The sequence below is a fragment of the Pelophylax lessonae genome, assembly GCF_965119305.1.
Source record: "Pelophylax lessonae genome assembly, chromosome: 7".
NCBI lineage: Eukaryota > Metazoa > Chordata > Amphibia > Anura > Ranidae > Pelophylax > Pelophylax lessonae.
Window position 1 is genome coordinate 32,797,313 of NC_138774.1, and position 21,047 is coordinate 32,818,359.

Here is a 21,047-nt window from a genome sequence, read left to right on the forward strand (position 1 = left end):
GGTCCGATCTGTCCGCCGCAATGTCGCAGTACCGCAAAAAAATCGCAGATCGCCACCATTACGCGTTTAAAAAAAAAACAACAATGACAAAAAAATTTCCCTTAGTTAGTAAATGCGATAACTTTTGCGCAAACCAATCAAAATACGCATTTTGCGATTGTTTTTTACCAAACATATGTAGCATAAAACAAATTGGCCTAAAATGTTAAAAAATTTTGATTTTTACATTATTTTTTTGGGGAATTTCAGATAAAAAAATGTGAAAAATATTGTTATTTTTGCAAAATTTATGCTCTTTTTTTGTTTATAGCGCATGATCAAAAAATCGCACAGGTGATCAAATACCACCAAAAGAAAGCTCTGTTTGTGGGAAAAAAAAGACGTAGAATTTGTTTAGGTACAGCATCACACGACCGCGCAATTGTCCGTTAAAGTCACGCAGTGCCGAATCACAAAATAGGCCCTGGTCAGGAAGGGGGTAAAATCTTTCGGGGCTTAAGTGGTTAAAGGCCGCAAGTCTTAAAGCGGTGTTCCAGCCTCCCTCTCCAAAAATTAAAAGTCAGCAGATACACATACTGTACACATACTGTAGCTGCTGACTTTTAATATTAGGACACTTACCTGTCCTGGAGTCCAGCGATGTCGGCACCGCAGCCGATGTTTCCGTTGGCTGTTGGGTGCTGCCGCCGCCATTGCCGGTAAGGGAACCCGGCAGTGAAGCCTTGCGGCTTCATGGGCGGGTCCCTACTGCGCTTGCACAAAGCGCGCTGCACATTTGGATTGGCTCGGCGGCAGGGGGGAAGGAGGAGGGGGCCAAACTTCCGAGGGACGGCGCCGTCTCCTGGAAGTGGGGAAGGGTACCTGTCAAAAACAGGTACCCGTTCCCTCCTCCCCCCTGAAAGGTGCAAATGTGGCACCGGAGGGGGGGGAGGCAGCAAATGAGCGGAAGTTCCACTTTTGGGTGGAACTCCGCTTTAAGCATGAAAAAGGACTATATATTTTTTAATGCATCTTCCTGATCGACAATAAAGTATCTTAGAACAGAATGCTCTGTGCAGGATTTATGCTATTACTATTGAACTTGTTACTTGATAATAGACAGTTGGAAATTATTAAGAAAAAGAAAGAGACACAACAAAAGAATGCCCCTGGAGTTCAATTTCAATGAAATCCACAATATTCTACTCTATATAGAGAATGTAGAACCCCTGAGAAATCACCCCATGAGCATACATATCAAAGGAGTGATTATTTTCAGAGAGAACTACAAGGGTGCCCCCCCCCCCAAGTAACAGAATACCGCATTGTCAGAGGGGAGGTTGGTACAACAGAGGAGGGCACCCAGGAAACTATTACAGGGAAGGGTTCACAACGGGGGGGGGGGGGTGGAATCAGGGTCCAGGATGCAGACCCCAAGTGAGGGAATGGAGGGATTATGGGATGTAGTAGAGGTACCCAAAAGCAGGGCCAGAACAAGGGGTGGGTGGGAGGGGAATTTGCTCAGGGCGCAATGGTTTACTGGGCAATTGCCCTGGGCACAATGATTTACTGGGCAATTGCCCCGGGCACAATGATTTACTGGGAAGTTGCCCTGGGTGCAATGCTTTTCTGTGTGTAGGATCCTCTAAGCTTGCACATCATGAACAGGGGAGGGGGGCCCAGTTTTGCATCTTTGCCCTTGGTGTTGGATGACCTTGTATTGGCACTGCCCAGAGAAGACAGAAAGGAGAAGAGGAACAAAAGGAGGAAGAAAAAAGAAGAGAGAAAATTAGGAGCGGGTATTTTTAATCTTAGCAGTGCTGTTTTAACTGATGCAGAATTAAAAGTGTTGGATTTAGGGCTCAATTACATACCACCTGTGAACATGATTAAATTCAACACTCTTGCTGACTTGCAAAAGTTTATAAGGAAGTTGATTATAAAAAAAATATTTTCTCTTTCGTTCATTGACGGACACAGCTCCTGATTCTTCCTAACCATTGGGTTATGCTGCCCCCTACAGGAGTAGGACACTAGGCAGGAAAAAGCTTGACTATGCCTATGGGCAGTCCCAGGGGGTATATACCCTTTCTCAGCTATTGGGCACTATAGTTTTTTTCTGCCTAGTTAGGAGTAAGGACCTAGTTCCTTGCTGGGGGATCTCTGGTCCTGGCAATTTATCCATTTTCAATAGATTTTTTTCCTCTTTTTATTATTTTGTTTCTGTGAGAACTACAATCAAGTGCAAGACTGGGCGACAAAGTGGATAATATAGATCTTTAGGGTCCCCCCAGGCCTAACTTGATGACCTGCGAGTTAAACGTCCCGCGAGGATGCATACGAACTGGCTTCTTGCTGAGTCGCAGCGTTTCTTCCTTGCCAACAGCACCTACATTACAATAGAGCGGTGTCCTGTCTGGAGTGGTGCCCACCCTGTTCCTTTTGTGGTAACTAGCTGTCCCCCCCCCATTACCCCTGGAGGGTTTTGGGGTGAATGTGGGCCCCCTGGGATGGTCAAACCCCTGGGTTCCCCTCCCTTCCCCCTTCCTTCCCTCTAAAATTTTGGTCACTTTGGATCTTTCTGCCCCTCCCCCCTCCTCCCTGGGTGAGGTTATGAGCTGGCTGTTGCCACATGCTCCTAAGGGGCAGTTTGTTGGAGTTGCTGCTGACCTAGCTGCTGACCGGGTTTCCCTGGTGCGCAACAGGAGGTTGAGCAGGGTTCCCTGCCATTCTGGGGGTTGGTAGCTAGGGCAGGGATGTCCTCTGGGCCCTCCCCGTCATTTGTTGGGCTGGGGGAGCGGATAGTTTAGCATCCGCGGGCCTCACGCAGCCAGATCTGGCAGAAAATGTAGGCCGCTGCTTTGTGGCTTACTACTCGTAAACTACGTGAAGCGGCCCCTGTGAGCGTGGCTGAAGCCACTGCCTCCCATTTGGGCATCTGCCTTCCCTTCCGCTGCCCTTGGGTGGTCGGCTCTGCTGATGCTCGCGTCCTGGCAGCCGGACACCCTTGAAAACTTAGACCGCGGCTTGCGGCCTACTAGGCCATATGGCTGAGTCGGGCACCGCCATTGCGCCTGGGCCCCCACAAAAATTTAGGGCCGTGGCTTGTGGCCTGCAGGGCCATATGGTCAGCTTGGTGCCTCCCTTGGACCGGATGGTGCTGTGGGGGAGCTTAATTTTTTAATGACAGTCTTGCCCCCATTTATTGTGTGGGGCACCTGCCTTGTTTTAGCGAGGGTACCCTGCCTGCGTCACAACGAGCTGCCCCCTTTTAAGGGGGCTATATCCTATTATGACCTCCATGGAGGGCTCGGAGGGCGACCCCCTTGTTTTTTGCGGAGTCCAATAGGTGGGGTGGTCCATCTTCGAACCCTCGGCCGACGTCCCCCTTGGGGGATCGCAGTCGGCGGCCTCCCCTAATTGTTATGGTTTCGGGGTGAGCTCAGTATATACCGACCCTACTGGGTCTGAGTGCTTAGATAGTGAGGATGATTCCTCTTCTCCTCTAGCCACACTTAAAAAGGGGCTGGTGGATGCACTGTTTGTTTCAGTGCGTGAAACTTTAAAAATGGAGGTTGCGGCTGATGCCGCGTCAGAGGCAACGGTTCCTTTTGGCAACCACAGGTCCTCCAAAGCGGCAAGGGTGTTCCTCTTTTCGCTTACCTTGCCAACATTGTCACAAAACAATGCACCAGTAGAAAAGGTTTACTTCAATTCATGATAAATGAATATCAGAAAATAAAAAATTGAAGTAAACCTTTTCTACTGGTGTATAATCCACAGTTGCTACAATGGGAGGCCATTAATGGTCCATTTTTATTAAAATATTAAAATGTTTATTTCATATAATCAAGGATCAATTTGCCTCATTTAAAGTCCCGCAAACCTATGCAAAGTATTTTTGTACAATTTTGGGATGGAGGCTTGTTTTTCCAATATGTGGGTGTGCTGCAGAACATAATATTCTCTTCTTTTAGGGAGTTAGACTCTCTATTTGTGCTCAAGCACAGACCTCATGGATCAGACGGGGGTTCAGGCTTATTGCATCAGGGGTCAGGTTCCTCCTTTCCTTGTTTAGGTGCACTCTATTAGGGCGCTTAGTGTCTCCTGAGCTTTCCGTCATCAAGCGTCAGTGACGCAGGTTTTCAAGGCGGCCACCTGGTCGTCGGTGCACACTTTTACAGAGTTTTTGTAAGGTGGTTGTGTTGACAACTGCAGATGCTTCTTTTGTCTGCAAGGTTTTTGCTGGCTGCTGTTAGAGGACCTGGTTCTCTTTGAGGGTGTAGTTTTTTTCCGGTAAGCTCCAGTTGTTTATGGTTGAGCTCTATGTTCCCTGGTCAGCTAAAGTTACCCTTTGGAATTGTTTTCTGATTTTTCCCACCCCTCATGTTTAACACTGCTTTGGGACGTCCCAATGGTTAAGAAGATCAGGAGCTGTGTCCGTCAATGAACGAAAGAGAAAATGGGATTTTTGACTTACCGTAAAATCCTTTTCTCTGATGTTCATTGACGGACAGAGCACCCACCCCTCTGTGGAGTTGGCTGTCTTCTGACACTGCTTGTAACAAAACTGAGTGCCTATAGCTGAGAGTGGGTGTATACCCCCTGGGACAGCCCATAGGCCTAGTCAAGCTTTTTCCTGCCTCCTGTAGGGGGCAAGTATAACCCAATGGTTATGAAGAATCAGAAGCTGTGCCCGTCAATGAACATCAGAGAAATGGATTTTACTGTAAGTCAAAAATCCCATTTTGAATTGATAAAAGGTGATTTTTAACAAACAAAAAAACTGTGACACAGTGAGTATTAAAATAGTGGTCTCAAAAATGCATCTGTATTTAATCCAAAGAATAAGAGTAATGCATTTTTGGAAGTCTTTAAAGTAACGTTAAAGAATGACACTAAATAGATAAATGCTAACAATCTGCATAGACCCCCAAAATACCTAATAGTATTAGTAAAGGAGTAAGAAAAAAAAAAAAACATAGTTGTGAGAGTTTTCAACAGAGGGAGGGGGGCAATTGTAATTTTAGACAAGAAGGATTATTTGGAGGAAATGACCAGATTATTGACAGCTAAGGAAACATACAAAAAACGATCAGGTAATCCCATGAAGAAGCTGAAACATCAACTAACCACTTGCTGACCGTGCTATAGACGAATGACGGCTCCAACATGGCCAGCTAATTCTGGGAGGCCGTTAAATGGCCTCCTGGTATTGCCCCAATCAGCAGCTTTTTAACACGCAATCAGATGTGTTCAATCCAGAGATGTATAGTAACTAAGTAGAACTACTTAACTACTGTACTTAAGTACTGAAAGGCGGTATCTGTACTTTCCTAGAGTAGAATTTTTTTCTCCTACTTCCATTTTTACTTCACTACATTTTTTCAATGATTTCAATACTTCTACTCCAATATTTTTTTTTGTGCTGCATAGTTACTCGTTAGTATTATAAAAATTACCACTGCCAGAACAGTAGATGGCAGATTTCATGAAGCTCAAAACATGTGTATTATCAGCGCATACGAAAATAAATGCTACTGTATGTATAAATAAAAGCTGCATTTGAAATAATAAAAAACAATATAATGTTCAAACTTTTGACTTCTTTCTTTAATAACTACATAACACAGTACTTGTACTTTTACTTTCAGTACTTGAGTAGCAATTTTTTTTTTTTCAAAACTACTGGTACTTTTACTTTCAGTAGTTGAGTAGCAAAAAAAAACTACTTGCAATACTTAATTACAAAAAATGTTGAATACTTTAGTACTTCTACTCAAGTCACTTTTTGATCGAGCACTTCCACTTCTACTCAAGTCACTTTTTGATCGAGCACTTGTACTTTTACTCAAGTATGGGTTTCGAGTACTTTATACAACTCTGGTTCAATCACAGCTGATCATGGATGTAAACAGAAGGCGGTTATCAGCATTCCTTTCCTCACGCTGACAGCATAAGGAAGGTAGAAAATAGCCATTAATAAGCTTCTGTAAAAGGGTCCTGATGATCAGTTAGTCCCAACAGTGCCCACCAGTGCTGCCAATCTGTGCCCACCAGTGCTGCCAATCAGTTCCCATCAGTCCCACCTATCAATGCTGCCTACCAGTGCCTCCTCATCAGTGAAGCTTATCTGTGCCCATCAATGACCATCAGTGCAGCCTCATCAGTGCCCATCAGTGCAGCCTTATCAGTTCAGCCTATCAGTGCTGTTTCATCAGTCAGTGAAGGAGAAAAATTACCTGTTTGCTAAATTTTATAACAAACTTTGAAAACTGTTTTTTTTTTTTTTAATATACAGTCTTAATTAGTTAATTCAGCAAAAAATAAAAATCCACCAAAATACCACCAAAAGAGAGCTCTATTTGTGTGAAAAAAAAAAAAAAGAAAAATAATTTGTTTGGACACAGTGCATTACCGCGCAATTAATATTGAATGAAAAAATATAAGTGAAGAAGACAAAATGTTTAAAAAAAAAAAAAAGTTTTTGCTATCCTGGCAATATATTAAATAATATAAGGAAATAGGATGATGAAAAATAGTGACGGTGAAGCAATAGATGAGTGACACAATTATTACAAATAAATCATTACATAAATAAAAAGTTCATTCATGTGAATCTTGTGCCAAAACACCAAAGTAAAAAAATCGAATACAAAAGCTGAAATATAATAAATAGATCGGGGGAACCCCTGAGGAAGTCACGTGACCGTGACGATACACGTCGGGCCGTCACATAAGTAAACGCGGAAGTGCAGCTATATGGACGGCTCGAGGCACAGAGCCACTGCGTTTGTTTGGATATAACCTGCCGATTATCTCCTTCTAAAATGTGAGTTACTATTGTGTTTTATAATAAATATCTTGTAACATACTACACCAGAAGAGTCTCTCTTGTCTGTACTCCATTTGGAGGTTTTTAGGATGCTACAGCCTTCATCCTGGATATATTGCAAGATTGCCAGACATTTTTTATATGCTGTTTCCTTACAGCAGTAAGGGTGTAGGATACCCGGAAGATTTCTTTGAGTTACTGATTCACTGCTCTACCATCTGGTGCTGGAGTCACTTATACGGTTGCTCACTGATCAATGCTTGAGATTACTCACGTTTTTTTTTTTTTTTGGCACAAGATTCACTTGAATGGACTTTGTATTTATGTAGGCTTCTCAGAGTGCCAAGTATATACATTGTGTCACTCAATTATTGCCTCACCATCTCTATTTATTATTTTTCAGCTTTTGTATTATATTTTATTACTTTGGTGTTTTGGCACAAGATTCACATGAATGGACTTTTTTTATGTAATTATTTATTTGTAATTATTGTGTCATATGTGTTATATTTTGTCTTCTTCACTTATCCATTCATGGTATTTTTTCATTCGATATTAATTACGCGGTAATGCAACACTTTGCTCAAACAAATTATTTTTTTCTTTTTTTTCCCACACAAATAGAGCTTTCTTTTGGTGGTATTTAGTCACCACTGGGTTTATATTTTGCTGAATTAACTAATTAAGACTGCAAATTTTGAAAGAAAAAAAAACAGTTTTCAAAGTTTTTATTACATTTTGCAAACAGGTCATTTTTTTCCTTTACGGATGTGCACTGATGAGACAGTACTGATGGGTTGCACTGATGAGACTGCACTGATGGGCATTGATGGGTACTGACCAGATACTCCTTAAGGCTTGAACTAATTTCATGTGGGACTTTACTCCTGAAAAATGCCCATTGTCGCTTCCTTGACGCCAGCTGGCGCCAGCCAATGCTCATTAACGCTGTGAATATCCTGTAGAACACAGAAGTGCTGAATCCTCCCACTATTAGTCCAGAAGATCCATGTTAGCATTAGATCACACCCAGTGAAGTATAGACTTGATGGACTGCCTCGGGTGCACCACAAGTCTCAGCGGGCCCAGAGATTACTCTTAACAAAGAGACATCCGAAGCGTATAATTGCTCAAAGCCATCTGACGCTTTATTCATTTCATACAGTTTATATGATAAAATATCCCCAACAGGAGAACAATGGGAACCCAGTTACGCCTCCTTGACATGTTCCCAAAAATATACATTGTTTCATTATAACTGAAAGAGACATTAGCTTCAGCCTTGTTCTCACCAAAAAATCAGCTGTGTCTAATAACTGTACAGCTTTTGTTTCTTGGGAATAACAAGATAAGAACCAAATGAAGGACATTGAGGTCTAACTAATAATTCTATCTTGTTCTAAGCAAAATATATGAGACATACAATTGAAATTTCAATGTTCACAAAATGTCTTCTAAACAAAATGGATGAACTCTTGCACAAGCAAACTATTAAAGAAGGACTCTTGCTAAATTCTCTTTCAATCCCCTCTTGAAAATTATGAATTTATTTACAATGATTTTCTCTTATTATCTGTACGGTGTCATCAAGGGACAAACAGTCTCCTTGGTAAATAAAACAGAGGTGATCGACATTAGTCCTTTTGGGCTCCTTGTTATACAGAAAGGACCCACCCTGCCCACCTATATGATAAGATTCTTTCCTTTATCCTTTTATTGCTTTACATAACCTTTATAGTCTAAGGAAGGGGTTGTAAGAGGGTGGTTTGAGCTAGTCCTGCAACATTACCGTTATACATGAATAAATTGTCTATACCTTTGCTAAGCATTTTCTTAAAGCAGGGTACCACACAAAGCATGATGATGTCGGGATTAGTGGGGGTGATTAACTAATAGAATAAAAATGGATTTAAAAAGCCATGTATATTCCATCTTATGATGCTGAACAGTGCAGCGTCCATCTTGTTTAAAGGTGAATGAGAGTTCATATATATACTTGTTAAACAGAATTTCTCTTACAATAAGGTCTTATAATTTCAGCAGATATTTCTATTTTCTTTTGTCATAAATAAGTGGAAAACTGACGTTCTTTTAGATAAGACTCATTCAGCCTGACGCTATACCAGATGTTAAGGGGGTGATATCTCTTTAATTGAGACTTTATACCATCCTGTCTGGTCTGTTTAATAATCCTGTTTGCCTGGGTGTCTGTGTATGTGTTTTAAAGAAAAAAGCCGTTCTTTACCAGTTTTCAGAAGGCCGAGCACTGCTCACGTGACCTGTCAGCTCTCCTTTCCCCGTCTGACAGCTGCCTGCAGTAGGCAGGGCCGAGGATTGCTCACTGATGTCAGTTGCGAGGGGAGGAGGAGGGGAGGGGGAAAGGAGGAGAGAGGCGGAGGGTCACGTGAGCGACGAGTGGAGCTCTGAAAACTTGTTTTTGGCTTATTTTTATAAAACACAGACACAGGAGCACACTGGATTATGAAACAGACTGTAGACAGGATATTAAACTTTAAATGAAACTACAGCAGCAGGAGGAGTGGGGGGGAGGGGGTCACTGACACAGGAGCAGGCCAGGAGGGAGGAAGGAGAGGAGGACAGAGGAGGACAAGAGAGCTTCAGATGACATAGGCACATAAACTGACCACAGTGTCAGGGCTCAGCAGCCATGGAATACCGTGGTCAGTTTACAGAGGGGAGGACATAGCCAGGCAGGATCAGCCAGATATTTTAGGTGATAGAAGGAGCCAAATTACACAGTGCAAGCACTGTGCTGTATAACATGCTTTAATGGAATAGGATCAATTTTTTTTTTTTTTTTTTTTTTAGGTTAACAAATGCTTTAAAAATAAATTCTGCTGCTTGCTCTTTAAAAATAAATACTCAAAATAAGTATAATCACTAAGCCCCTCCCCTTCAAGACATTGTTGAAAAGGGGCAAAGCATGGGTGACCTTAAAATGATGCCCCCCCCCCCCTGAAAAAAGTTCTGCGGACGCCCATGCTATCTGATGTGATCTTCTCTCATTCTGGAACCGAAAAGGGCTCCAGGAGAGATGATCACATAATTTCCTGTACCTGTGTTTTGTAAACATAGACACATGCTGATCTGTGATTCGTCAGAACCGATCAGCAGGTTCAGGCCAAAAATCATTGGCCTGGGCCTGAAGACTGATTGATGCTGGATCGAATCACAGGACCGCCGGGTCGGCGCACGTGCAAATCACTTACTGGACACTACCTTACTGTCCCATATGACTACAATCCTTAAAGTGCTACTAAAGTCAAACATTTCTGCCCCTCAAGACAGATGCTGTCAGTTCGGCTGAGACCTGCTCTGCTACAAACTACTGTTCATCTGTGAGTGTTCCAGGTTGGGCTGTTTTCCACCGTGCTTGTTGGGAAGTGTTAAATTTTGTAGAATTGGCCCGTAGGGTTTGCAGTGTGATGACTTCTTGGGCCTCCTCTGATTACCTACAGACAGTCACTTAGGGACAGTTTACACATCCATCCTTACTTCCATTAGCTCGTTACGCAATAAACAGTCCAGGGGTTTTGGATTTAGATTTATTGTGGAACTTGGATGGGAGAAGGGAATATAGGGATACTCTAGCTGGAACTATTTACAGTTGAGAAGGACAACTCTCGTTTGGCCTCCCCAGGTTATTTGTGGAAGCAGTCACACTGCTTTAACCATACTGCCACTTGTATGGAAGGGGTTAATTTATCTTGCTCTCTTCAGCAGCAGACTTGGTGCAACTACATTATCTTCAGGACACTCTCTAGCATCCCCTTAACTGACAACCATCCAATGACTCTTCTAGCTGAAGGGATGGCCCTCTCAGGACAGGCCCCATGACACAGATCCATACTTACTGTATGCAGAATCAGATCCTTTCCAGTGTCTCCCTTCCAGTCAGCTCTGCAAGACCTCCAGGTTCAGTTCCTCTCTAACTTTCGGGCCCTCTGGTCGACCACCTGAGGCCGCATGGTAACTTCTTCAGAGGAGGGGCGGCCGCCCCCTTCCTCCAGGACTCCACTGAAAGACCCCGAGCACATGTGCCTTTGGCATTTATTGGCAGACCTCACTAGTAGATTCTGCTCTCTGGTAGGCAGAACACTATAGATTTACCTGGCAATCTTTCTGATAAGAAAATAAAAGATCCAAAATTATACTCTCCCTCTAGCACCCACTTAGGAGGGTGCTACATCTTTTTACTACAATACAAGTTCTTTCTACTGAAACTGTACTGTGTGTAAGTTACTGCCACTGCACCATGCTTCACCCTCCCACAAGCGAAACCCAGCATGCTGAGTCTGCTCCTAGGGTATCTTCTTACTCATTAAAAAAAAAATTATTTTCAGAGAGTGGAATCCCAAGATACAGAACACCTCATCCTCAAAGGGGAGGCTGATGCAACAGAGGAGGGCACCCAGGAAACAATTACAGGGGAGGGTCCCAAGGTTCACACAGAGGGGAGTGGTATCAGGGTCCAAGATACAGACTCCCAAGTGAGGGAATAGAGAGAATATAGGATGGAGAAGAGGTACCCACAGACAGGGCTGGGACAAGGGGTGGGCGAGAGGGAAAGTTGCCCTGGGCACAATGGTTTACAGGGCAGTTGCCCTGGGTGCAATGGTTTACTGTGTGTAGGATCCTCTTGTCCTGCACATCATGAACGGGGGAGGGAGGCACAGTTTGGCATCTTTGCCCTGGGTGCTGGATGACCCTGTCCTGGCACTGCCCAGAGAGGGTAGAAAGAGGAGGAGAAAAGGAACAAGAGGAGGAAGGAGGAAGAAAAAGGAAGAGAGAACATTAGGAACTGTATTTTTAATCTTGGCAGTGCTGTTTTAACTGATCCAGAGTTAAAAGTGTTGGATTTAGGGCTCAATTACATGCCACATGTGAACATGAATAAATTAAACACCCTTGTTGACTTGCAAAGGTTTATAAGGAATTTGAATATAAATTTTTTTTTGAGTTTAATAAAGATGATTTTATTCAAAAAAAACTGTGATACAGAGTATCAACAGAGTGGTCTGAAAATAATCATCTGTATTTATTCCAAAAACTAACCAATTGTCATTTTAGAGAAGAAGGATTATGAGGAGGAAATGACCAGATTATTGATAGTTAAGGACACATAAAAAAGCTATCAGGCAATCCCATGAAGAAGCTGAAACATTGCTTGCCAACCATACTATAGCCGAATGACAACTACACTGCAACCGGCTAGTTCTGGGAAGCCATCAAGGGATGGCTTCCCGTGATCATATCTGCAACACTCTCTGTCATCACAGTTTCTTCTGGACAGTGCTGATCACAGATATAAACAGAAGCCAGGTATCGGCATTCCTTTCCTTACGCTGACAGCATGAGGAGAGGAGAGCCGATAACCGGCATCTATAAAAGGGACATGTACACTGATAAATAGAGCACTGACTATCAGTGTCCTGATTATCAATGCAGTCCCTACTGTGCCCACCAGTGCTGCCAGTCTGTGCCCATCAGTGTCACCTAGCAGTGCCACCTATCAGTGCCCTTAGTGCCACTTATTAGTGCCCATCAGTGCAGCCCATCAGTGCCACCTATCAGTGCAGCCTCATTATTGCCACCTCATCAGTGCCCATCAGTGCAGCCTATCAGTGCCCTGCAATGCCCATCAGTGTTGTCTCATTAGTGCCCATCAGTGCGACCTATTAGTGTCCATCAGTGCAGCCTTATCAGCACACATTAGCAAAGAAGAAAAATGACCTGTATGCAAAATTTTATGAAAAACTATGAAAAAGTTTTAGTTTTTTTTTTTTCAACATTTCCGGTCTTCATTTATTTAGCAGAAAAAAAAAAAAACCCCAGTGGTGATTAAATACCACCAAAAGAAAGCTCAATGATTATATTTTGTTTGGGTACAGCATTTCATGGCCGCGCAATTGTCATTCAAAGTGCGACAGCGCTGAAAGCTGAAAATTGGCCTGGGCATAAAGAGGGTAAAAGTGCCCAGTAGGTAGGTGGTTAAATAAAATTATTAAGAAAGGGAGAAAGGTGGGGATTCTGACTGAGAAAGAAGCTAGATATTTAATACTTAAGACCCCTAGGAATTCAGCAATACACACTGAACAAAATTATAAAGTCAACACATTTGTTTTTAGCCCCCATATTTCATGAGCTGAACTCAAAGCTTGAATACTTTTTCTATGTACACAAAAGGCCTATTTCTCTCAAATATTGTTCACAAATCTGTCTAAATCTGTGTTAGTGATCACTTCTCCTTTGCCGAGATAATCCATCCACCTCACAGGTGTGGCATATCAAGATTCCGATAAGACAGCATGATTATTGCACAGGTGTGCCTTAGGCTGGTCACAATAAAAGGCCACTCTAAAATGTGCAGTTTTATCACACGGCACAATGCCACAGATGTCGCAGGTTTTGAGGGATCGTGCAGTTGGCATGCTGACTGCAGGAATGTCCACCAGAGTTGTTGCCCCGTGAATTGAATGTTCATTTCTCTACCATAAGCCGTCTCCAAAGGCGTTTCAGAGAATTTGATCACAGTACATCCAACCGGCCTCTCAACCGCAGACCACATGTAACCACACCAGCCCAGGACCTCCACATCCAGCATCTTCACCTTCAAGAAGCGGCCAGCCACCTGGACAGCTGCTGCAACGATCAGTTTGCATAACCAAAGAATTTCTGCACAAACTGTCAGAAACCATCTCAGGGAAGCTCATCTGCATGCTAATCGTACTCATCGGGGTCTCCACCTGACTGCAGTCTGTCCTCATCGGGGTCTCCACCTGACTGCAGTTCGTTGTCGTAACCAACTTGAGTGGGCAAATGCTCACATTCAATGGCGCCTGGCACTTTGGAGAGGTGTTTTAAACACGGATGAATCCCGGTTTTCACTGTACAGGGCAGATGACAGACAGCATGTTTGGCATCGCATGGAGGATCGTTATCTGGTTACAGTGGATGTCAATTCTTTGTGTACAAGCATAAATCAAAAAGATGCTAGGAAAGTGGTAAAATGGGCTTTAGAAAAGAAATCCAGTCTGAAAATGAAACCGAGATCCTTGAGTTTGCCATGACCAACAACTATTTTTGATATAACAAATGGGAAGGCGGAGCCTGGAGTTGTGGGAGGGGAGGAGCCACCTATTTAAGGTCGGGCCCCCCGCCTCTTCTGGGCTGGTGCAGGGATCGCTTATTTTTTGGGTCACGCCCACTACCAGGAATCTGCCGTACGCCGCCATTCACAAGCAGCAGCACCACCTAGGAGGACGCTTCCGGGTCAGCCAGCAGGCACCTGGCTTCTCGTGAGCACGGGGGGAGGCTGGGGCTCAGTCTTCCCCCTCAACCAGCCGCACAGCCTCCCTGCTCCCTCCTTCACTCACATAGCGTGGACTGCAGCTTCCCTCCCCGGACCTCCCCACTATCATAAGTTGCTGCACGTGGGGATCTCGCTTCAGCTGGTCCCACCCTTTCTGTGTTGTGTTCATATCCGCACTCCATGCGCTTCCTGAAAGCGGCCTCCCTCCCTCTCTCCTCCCCGTCATCCATCCGTCTTTACCAAGTTAGTTCTGTGCTGCAACTGCCGAACACTGTGTCACACGTTCCCACCGTTCACATGCACATTCCTATATTCATTCATCCGCTGTCTCTGCCATGGTTGTCCATCCCAGTCTGTCCCCTTACTCTCTCGCTGTACCAGCTGTGTGACAGCCTTCACATCACCGCTCAAACAGGATCATCCTCCGGGTCAAGTTTCACTAAACTTCCACATGAACTTTCACAGCAGTTCCCGTCTTTCGTTAGTGATAACAGACTGTGTTTTCCGGGTACTGTTGACACCTAGTGTTCTTGAAAAAAATTACACCATGCTGCAGCCTGTTCACTTTTGTCATTTTTTGCAAGCCTGGTTTAGGAACCCGTTTCTTTTTTTTTTTTTGTTTTTTGGCAATTTGTTTCTTCCTTTGTGTCATATTTCCAATAACCTTATTTCCTGTAACAGGTCACATTCACATACACATGTTTTGATGGGTAGGGTTCAGGAACTCGGCTTTCACAAGTACTTGGGGGGCAAGTTCTCCAGTCACTTTACCTAGATAATACATTTCCAAATCAGCAGTCCTTTCAAATTCCTCCGCCATTCCGCCTGCCGCCCCCCCCCCCCCCTTCCCCCCAGTTTGGCACATCTCAAATGCCATCCCTGATTGCCATCCAGATGGTTGGTTGCTGCATCAAAAAAAAAAAAATTATAAATATCTCATGGGAAGCAACTTTTCTTTGCCACTTAATCGCACCTTGGTTGCACCAGCTCTCATCCTGTACAGGCAGCCCCCTGGCCGTATCACCCTCCCGCCATCCAGTCTCACTCTGGCATCCACCGGGGGGGTTACCAGCACAGACTTTCATGCAAATACTTAATTTGTTTTCTTTACTATCATGTTCAGTTACATGGTCATTTTTGTTTGTAACATATGTCTTGTTTTGACTTTTCCAGCAGATACCACATCTCAAAAAAGGAAAAATGTTTTTCTCAGTCGCAACTCTCGGGCGGTTCGGCCATAGCTCCCGCCCCCCTCGCCTGGCTTCCTGCCTATCGCCCGGGCCTTGACATGCAAGGACACACTCCGACCACGCTCTTTGTTCACATACTGGCGAATACGTTCTTTTGGGGATGGGCCTAGTCCAACTCTTCCCCCCCCCTCAGTCGCAGGTTCTGGTGGGCATTTCAGTACAGCCCCTCTCGACACGCATAGGGTTGGCGTTCGCAGGGCACGTCAGTTGTTGAGTCAGGCGCTTATGTCATCTCACTTCAGGCGCCAACCGTTCTTGTTTTACCCATACAGGCGGAACACACAAGCACTATCGGATGTACAGCAAGTCTTTTCAGACCCCTCACAGGTTATTGCAGGCATGCTGTCTCACTTGGTCATACTCTTCCATGGTTACCTGGGTTTGGGGGGGGGGGGGGGTAGTTAGGTAGGTCAATTACAGTTAGCCCGAGACCAACACCCATCCTCACGCGGAGGTTTTCGCCCATCGGTCCAAATCATAGCTAGTGTCTCGGTTACCCCACTAGTGTAGAGAGGGCGTCACCTTCCCAGAGGCCTTCACCCCGCCATTTCATTACTTGGCATAGCGCAGGGCCAACTCATAGACAGCGCCTCTACCTGCCAAAGGGTTAGTTAGGGCCTCACGTCCCGCTCGCTAGTACTGGTCTATTCCCAGGAAACCTTGGGGGGGGACACGCCAGTCAAACATATTCATCCGCTTATGTTTCATGACCTTTGCCTTCATGTTTTCCAGGTTGTCCCACGCGTCAGACATAGGGGATCGCTCCTCCCTACCTAGTACGCCAGCCAGGCCTCTTAAGCCGGTTCCGGTCCCCACCACAGGAGGAAGCCAAGGCTTGACGAGCCCTGGCCGTTGAGCTCTTGGACCATCCCAATGATCACCACCGAAATAAGACGGAGAGGAATTCCGTTTCCGGCCACCGTCAGGAAGGCTGAACTTTTCAGGTTTTGTCGACCTATACAGTTCCGCAGTCTGGGTCCGGCTCGCAGGACAATGTGCACGATACCTTAGTCAGGATCCAGGCCACTATGGCATCCATCTTATCCTCCATCAACAGCCTGAATCAAAGGATGGAGAAATCTAGAAACCCCGGCTCCCGCTCCTTCATCCCCGGGTTTCCCACACTCCCAGGTTGCTGCCCCAACAGTCTTCAGGATGTCATTGCAGGTACTCCTACCTCCCCGGCCGCTATTGCACATATCACGCCAGCTCACATGGTCCCTCCCAGCATCAAGAAAGACATCCTGGAGGGCAAAGATGTTTACCTCATGTCCCTGTTGTTAGCATCCTAGGATGTCATAGGAAGCAAGACCCATAACCACGGCGATCCTGTCTGGGGTGCTCAAGGTCAAAAAGCCCAGGTTGAACAAGGATTTGTCCATCCCTGAGTTCGTGTTGGCTTTTGGTCTGGCTAGGGATTGTGATGTGCTTAATTTCCCAAACCGCAGGGGGGGGGATTTGGATTTGTACTTGCACAGGGTGGTTGATTTGGAGCACTAGTACGGGGGCTCAGCATTCCACGTTACCATTGTTTTTCGGCCAAGGCGGCCACCGCCCTAGCCCAGTTTAACTTTCAGGGCAGACTGGGGCCAGTTGGACATGGACTTGTTCTGCCACCACTTCACCGAGCTCGCTCTTCCAGCCTGCGCCAACTGTGTCTTCCCATCCCACCAACTTGTGTTCCTCCAATCCAATTCCACCGTCATCAGCGACGTCAACCCCGGTACCAGCAGAGTTGATCACAGAGCTTCCAGAGACAGGCCAGACAGGTATCGTGTTCCCGGGCAAGACGCAGGTTGCAACAACTTCAATGCAGGAGGTTGTAGGTTCAACACCGCAAGTTGTTGCATGTCTGCTCTACCTGCTCTTGGGCGCACGCTAAGACCATGTGCCCCAACCGACTCTTTCCGAAGGAATTGCTGACCAAATGACACGTTGACACCCGGGCTTTCTTCCTGGAGTTTCACCCTTCTCAAAGATTTAGTCAAGTTTCTTACAGGGCTTCCCAGAAGGGTTTCAGTCGGGGCCAGTCGCTCTACCGGCAACTACGGTGGAGGGTAACAATTTACAGTCGGCCTTATCCGACTCTTCCGCAGTCAACACCGTTGTCAGTCGGAGGTTGACAAAGGTTTTATGTTTGGGCCTTTTGGCACGCCGCCTTTTTGTTTTTTTCTTCTTGGCGTACCAACCCATTGGGCTCACCACTGGGAAGTACAAAAAAAAATGCTTGATTATTGACCTTTCGTGGCTCATTCGGTTATCACTCCTCGCTGAGAATTTTTTTTCTCTACAGTACGCCTCTGTGGACAATGCCATCCAGGCGATCTTGCAGGCCAGTGATGCTGCCTGGCTCAGCTGGACGGACATATCCGATGCCATCAAACTACGGCCCATTCACCAGTCCTTGTGGCACCTGCATGGTGTCAGGTGGGAAGGGTTTTACCTTTCGCCGTCCGCTTGACCTTTGGGGCCATAGAACAGCCATTAATGTTTGACATGTTAGCAGAAACGCTGTGCTGGCTATTTTGAACCTCAGCCGCCGTCCAGTGGTAATTCATTACCTAGATGATTTCCTGACCATGGAAGTCGCACCTTCAACATCAACTTTCAAGCGCTTTTGTGTACCGACTTCTCAGTCTGCCCCCTGGGGTCTTCTGCGTGAGGGCAGCTTTATCTCACAAGACGGTCAGGCCAGGATGGACTTGTCCATGTGGGATGGCCCAATGGTAAGGCATGAACTCGGTCATTGCCGTAGTTCAGACTGCTCTCCAGTGTTATGGACTGACGCGGCGGGCCATGCCGGGTTTGTGGCCATTGTTGGGACAACAGGTGGTTCAGGTACAGTTGTCCTAGAAACGCTAAATCTGACATCTTTCAATTCCACCTTGGCCCTTTTCTAATTTACCCCTCAATGGCTGCTGCTAGAAAGGGGAGGCTCCTTTGGGCGGGCCAAACTACAAGTGCTTCACCGGCAACGGGGCAGCAGGCGACTTCATCAACGGGGGCGGTCCTCCTCCCTCGCCATCAGGAGTTTAGTCAGAAGACTTACTTGGTTGGCCGACACGTTGCACTTCCACCTGGTTTGCGAGCATGTGCCAGGTGTTCTTAACTCAGCAGCTGATGCCCTTTCTCGCTCCAAACTTACAGGTCTTCCTCCGGGCACATCCCACGGAAGAGGAAATCCAGGACAAACCACCACCATTCCAGGAACTCATCCTGGATTAGCTGTTTTCATGGCCCATGGGTTTATGCTAGCCCAATCAGCACTGTCACCCAACTCCAGACGCTCCTACGCGCGAGCTCTGATCATCTTCAGGTTCAGCACAGAGTTCAATATTTCTGTTTGGACCCGTTGTCGTTAGAAACCATCGGGGCATTTTCTTCCTTTTGCCATTTTAACTTGGAACTGGCGCACAGTACAATTAAACTATACCTCTCCGGAGTTCAGTTTCACATCAACACGTACCCCAGTCGCGGTACCTTCATGGCATCAAGGCCCATCAAGAACATTCCAAAAGGCATCCTGCGGTTGGAAGGCTGCAAGCCTAAGTTTCGTCAACCAATCGACGGCTGCAGGTTCTGGGCTTTGGCCGACTTGTCGGACACTAAGCCATTGAGGCAGGGTTCTATGATGCCATCAAGACAGCCATGTACCTGGCCTTCTACAAGTTCCTGCTGCCAAACAAGTTCACCGTGGGAACTCGCTCAGTACCACCACAGGTCGAGGGCAGACCTAGTTAAGGTGGACGTTCATTGTCCTGACACTCCAACAGTCCAAGACCAATCAACTGGGGCCACCAGTCGACATACCACTGTATGCTTCTTTCAACAGATGGTGCCCTGTGCAGTTGCTGAATCGTCTTATCCAGGTGGGGCGGGTTAGTGATGCTCTCCTGCTGAGCCTCTATGGCAGGCCTCTCGCCACGCCCAGGTTCGTCAAGTACTTGAGAATCCTGCTGGGTAAGTTAGGGTGCGATCCTTTAGCCCTCTCCGTTCAATCCTTTCGCTTAGGGACAGCAATGGCGGCCTCCAGCCTTAGCATTCCTGTGCATATCTTCAAGAGACCAGGGCAGTGGGAATCCCCCGCCTACTGCAATTGCATACCCCAATGTGAAGGCGAGCGCAGACAAGATTTACCGAGTTAGCCAATGAGTTTCTTTTTGCATACAATGCACTTGTATTAAAAGTTACTCGCATGCTCTCCTTTTTGCCCTCTTTATTTTACAGGCCTGCCCGAACGACGGTTTTGGCACGCTACTACCGTAGTTATTTAATTATTGTCATGTTTTCTATCTCGGCTCATTTCCCTGACCACAACTTCTATTTCCATCAACTTAAGTGTGTAGCCATGGAAGCAAAGTATGCACCCAGTGTGGTCAATTTGGTCATGGCTAAGTGGGAAGAGGAACACATTTACCAGAGTTGGCCAGAGATGGAGCTATACAAACCTTATATAGATTACATTTTGATGGTGTGGGAAGGACCTAAGGTAGGGTTGGAAGAATTTCCAAACAGCATTAACAATAATAGATACAGGTACACTTGTGATCATAGTCAAGATCATAATATTTTTCTTGGATCTCACTCTTTTTTTAAGAAAGATGGGAGAATATGTATGAAAACCTTTTTCAAAGAGACAGATCATAACAGTTACACTCCCTCTACCAGTTGCCAACATGGGAGATGGATTAATAATACTCCTAGTAGTCAACTTACTAGGATTGAAAGAAATTGTGATTTGGACTTGGATTACACAGTTCAGACCGATAAATTGATTGACAAAGTTTTAGAAAAGGGTTATAAGCGACCTTTTTTTGGAAAAGGAAAGAAATAGAATTCTGGAAAAAGACAATATCTGTTGAATAAAGAAAAAAGAAAGGATTTGCACATAAATGCAGTCTGTAGTTTCAATGAATTTGAATATGTAGTCTAGAGCAGGGGTAGGCAACCTCCCCGCTCCCCCCCCGTCACTGTTGTCTTCCACTCCTCTTCACATCATCCCCTTCACAGAAGTGTCCTCTGCCCCCCACAGTAGTTTTCCTCCTCCCTTCCACAGTAGAAACTTCTGCCCACCATACAGTAGTGTCCTCTGCCTCCCCTTCACATCATCCCTTCACTATAGTGTCCTCTTCCCCCCAAAGCAGTGTCCTCTGCCCCCCCTCACCCCCAAATTTTAGTATCCTCTACCCCCAATAGCAATGTCCCCTGTCCCCTTCACATCACAACCCTCTCCCCCCTCACTGTAGTGTAATCTTCACCCCATTAGCAGTGTCCTGTACCCCCACAAAGCAGTGTCCTCTGTCCCCTTCACACACCCCTTCTGTAGTGTCCTCTGCCCCCCTCCCCCAAAGCAATGACCTTTGTCTCCTTCACACCCTCAACCAACCGTAGTGTCCTTTGCCCTTCCTCCCCCCAAAGCCATGTCCTCTGTCACCTTCACATCCCCACTCCCCACTTTAGTGTCCTCTGTGCCCCCCATGCAGTGTCCTCTGTCCCCTTAACCCCTACCCCCACCCCCCACTGTGGTGTCTTATGCCCCCCCCCCAGTGTAATGCTATCTGTTCCCTAAACACCCCCCTCCTCAATTTTAGTGTCCTCTGCCACCCCAATGCAGTGTCTTCTTTCCCCTTCACCCCTCCCCCCTAACTGT

At 45.8% G+C, this 21,047-nt stretch overlaps 1 pseudogene across 1 annotated transcript in view; it reads right to left on the reverse strand.

Annotated features, from left to right (window-relative positions):
• LOC309560410 (carbohydrate sulfotransferase 6-like) overlaps nucleotides 1–14,967 on the reverse strand; it is a 31,950-nt pseudogene extending 16,983 nt beyond the window's left edge. The window contains exon 1 of the transcript in view: nucleotides 14,844–14,967. The product of the transcript in view is annotated as a carbohydrate sulfotransferase 6-like (transcript). The remainder of the gene's footprint in view (nucleotides 1–14,843) is intronic.
• Nucleotides 14,968–21,047: the final 6,080 nt, after the last annotated feature.